We start from the raw sequence: 3,515 nt of genomic DNA on the forward strand, positions 1-3,515 counted from the left end.
GTGCTGCCAGTGGGCCACTGTGCAGCTCGAGAACTGTGGCCTTATGCCCTCTATTCTGGGACACCCACATGGGAGACTGAACACTGCACTGCTGGGGCAGTGGCTTTGGCTGCACTCAGAAAGATGTTTTGGGCCCAATACAGTGACTGGAGTTCTAGGCACAGCACTTGAAAGGGCTTTTAGTGTGCTGAATTTAGATACCATGTAACTGAAACACATGATGGACGAATGCTGAATGATTCAAACATTCTCCCCCAGGCAAGAGATCTGGTTTAAATCCATTGTTCTTTTGCCCACTACGCCACCCCAATTTGGACCCAGCCATATGCAAATCAGTCTTGACCCTGTGCCTCATGGGAACAGTCCAGGCCGAAGTGCCAAGCCAGGTCCTCCCTGGACCGGAAACAAGCATCCTGGGACCGGTTTTGGGGTATGTCACCGTTCATTAGCCAGGCTAGCTTGAATCCAGTGGCACAGTGAGCAAAGCACCCACGTATGGGCATACCCCTCCCACTTAGGGCGAAAAGTATAACTGCAACGAATGATGGACGGAATGCTGAGTGATTCAAACATTCTTCCCCAGTCAAGAGATCTGGGTTAAATGCATTGTTCTTTTGCCCACTACGCCATCCCAGTTTGGACCCAGCCATATGCAAATCAGTCTTGACCCTGTACCTCATGAAAAAGTCCAGACCGAACTGCCAAGCCAGGTCCTCCCTGGACCGGAAACAAGTATCCTGGGACCGGTTTCGGGGTATGTCACCCTTCATCAGCCAGGCCAGCTTGAATCCAGTGGCACAGTGAGCAAGGGGCCCACGTCTGGGCATACCCGACCCACTTAGGGTGAAAAGTGTAACTGCAACAAATGATGGACAGAATGCTGAATGATTTAGAAATTCTTCCCCAGTCAAGAGATCTGGGTTAAATCCATTGTTCTTTTGTCCACTACGCCAACCCAGTTTGGACCCAGCCATATGCAAATCAGTCTTGACCCTTTGCCTCATGGGAACAGTCCAGACCGAACTGCCAAGCCAGGTCCTCCCTGGACCGAAAACAAGCATCCTGGGACCGGTTTCGGGGTATTTCACCCTTCATCAGCCAGGCTAGCTTGAATCCAGTGGCACAGTGAGCAAGGGACCCACGTCTGGTCATACCCATCCCATTTAGATACCGATCAGTTCATCTGTGGCCAATGTGATCTAGCCAATACAAACGTTTTTCCCTTGGACTTATAAAAGGTTCCATTATAAAAGGAGTTGCTCTCTAAATTGTTCAATGTGATGTAGCACCTGAGATCATGGGCCTTTTAGACATTACCTGGAGTAAATCAGACCTTGGCTCCCCACAATACTACCTAGTAGATATCTCCAAAAGGATCAAAACCTCTACCCTTAATCCATAGAGGACAGTTCCATCAGGTCTGGGGGTCATAAGACTGCAGATCACCGTGTGACTCCAGTGCACTAGGCAGCTCCTCAGCGGAAATCTTCTACAACTGCTGTACACATGAAAGCACCACCAGATTTAAATCAAGTGGAAACAAACGGTTGCATGACCAGGAGGACTCCTTGAATGATAAACTCTCAGATTCCAAGATGGCAGCTAAACAAGTGCCACTTCCAGAGAGAAAGCTGATGAGTATTCAGTTGGACAATTGCCTTCCTGGCTGGCAACTCAGGATTTTATGCCAAAGTGAATCATGGGAGCATTCCGAAGAGGTCATGTCTTGTACTTCAGTAAGTAAATCAAAGTGAAGAAACAGGGAATTGAAGTTGGTATGGCACTGTCTGGTTGCTTTGTGATAAGCTATGTATCGGAATATGACCATATTAAGCATGATCGTTGGAGCAAATACCAGTGATGTACTTTCGTGCTGGAACATGAGTGAACAGAATATGATTATTTAATTTGAGTCATTTATCTACATTCTTGAAATGGGAGAACTGTTGACCGATTAATACATTCTCTCCGTGTTTGTAAACAAACACTGATCAATACACCAAATATAGAAAATTAAACAGAGAGAGATATTGCTAGTTTCCAGTATTGGTATGGATCTGGTTTACTTTTTTGATAAAGGAAAGATAAGTAGATTACTTCAAGTCATTGCACTGTGTCACTGCATGCAACAGCAAGAGAGTATCTTGGCTACATTTTGTAAAATAAAAATACTTTAAGGTAGGTCTTGAGCTCTGGTTCCCTGCTCCAAAGACATTATCTACAAATCCAGTTTATACTTAGCATGATGTATTCCAAGGCTGTAAGGCAAATGGGAAAGTTATTTTCTCCTGTCCAGTAGTGTGAACAGAATGCATTAATTGAAACTCATACATGAATCTCTGGTACTTTTTTTAATAGAGCACAGATAAATATATTACCCCTCAGCAATATTCAATTCCTAAATGTCTATTAACTCTACTTTTCTCTCCCTGATATTTCCAAAGCACATGAACTCACCAGTTGACGCTATTCATGTTATACTCTTGTGCTCTTCAAATACTACTAACCAATCTCAGAGCTGGACTAAAAACCAGAATCAGACATGACAAAAAATGTAAGCTATTAGAGCAAGGAGTGAGTAGTTCCTGTGTGGGTATCTTGGCTAGTGATGTGGTAGGCGAAGGGGAGTGCTCCTAACTGCACACTCCTTGTTTTCATAGCTGTAGGGGCATGTGTGGTGTACCTTACAAAAAAGTCTAATTCCCCCTCTCCTTGTATTGAAAAAAATGTCAGCCCCAATCTGCTGGAAGACACGGATAGAAGGGGTCACTGGGTTATGGCTGGAATACAGCAGCCCAACCTGCCCCAAAAGCAGCTCCCTCACCTGCAGCCCATTGGGGACATTGAGGGCCATATTCTCAAGGAGCTATCGCCAAGTTAACGTCACTTTAGTGCAGCCAAACTCGCGATAAACTTATCACCCCATTCACAAGCTGGTGCTAACAGCCCATAGCACCAGTTTACCCACGATAGCAGCCGCAAAAAACATCGCCACAGATGACCCTGGCAACTATCACTAATGAGATGCAGAGTAGGTGTTCCCGTGCAAAATGCCGTGACAACACCACTCCACAACATTCTACACGACCAGCCAGATCGGCGAAAAGACCTCGAAACATGCGATAAGGCACGTTAGCAGCAGAAAATTAACACCTGCTCTGACCTGGTGCAAAGTCGGACGGCAGCCGGCACCACAAAAGGAAGCCTAGCCCAGAGCCACACCTGAAGAACAACAGATGCCATGGAGCCACTGAACATGCGTGCCGGACAGCCAAGAGGGCCACAACACCCACCGCCACCACCCCCAGGCCCCCCTCCCTCCCCGGCACCCCGCCCCCGGCCAAAGACATGCCACATCAACTACACGGAATCATGTACCAAATAATCGGCCTGATGTCGCACAATCACATCTGGTGATATGCATGTGTCATCACAAAAATGAGTTTCACACATTCACCTTCGAAGCAACAAATGAAAATGTATTAAAAAAACACACAGAACAGAAATGACGACAC

At 46.2% G+C, this 3,515-nt stretch overlaps 1 pseudogene; it reads left to right on the forward strand.

Moving 5' to 3' along the window:
- The first annotated feature begins 1,595 nt into the window (after positions 1–1,595).
- On the forward strand, positions 1,596–1,861 carry LOC146866478 (ATP synthase F(0) complex subunit f, mitochondrial pseudogene; annotated as a pseudogene).
- Positions 1,862–3,515: the final 1,654 nt, after the last annotated feature.

Source organism: Triturus cristatus, chromosome 2_1, assembly GCF_964204655.1.
Source record: "Triturus cristatus chromosome 2_1, aTriCri1.1, whole genome shotgun sequence".
Lineage (NCBI taxonomy): Eukaryota > Metazoa > Chordata > Amphibia > Caudata > Salamandridae > Triturus > Triturus cristatus.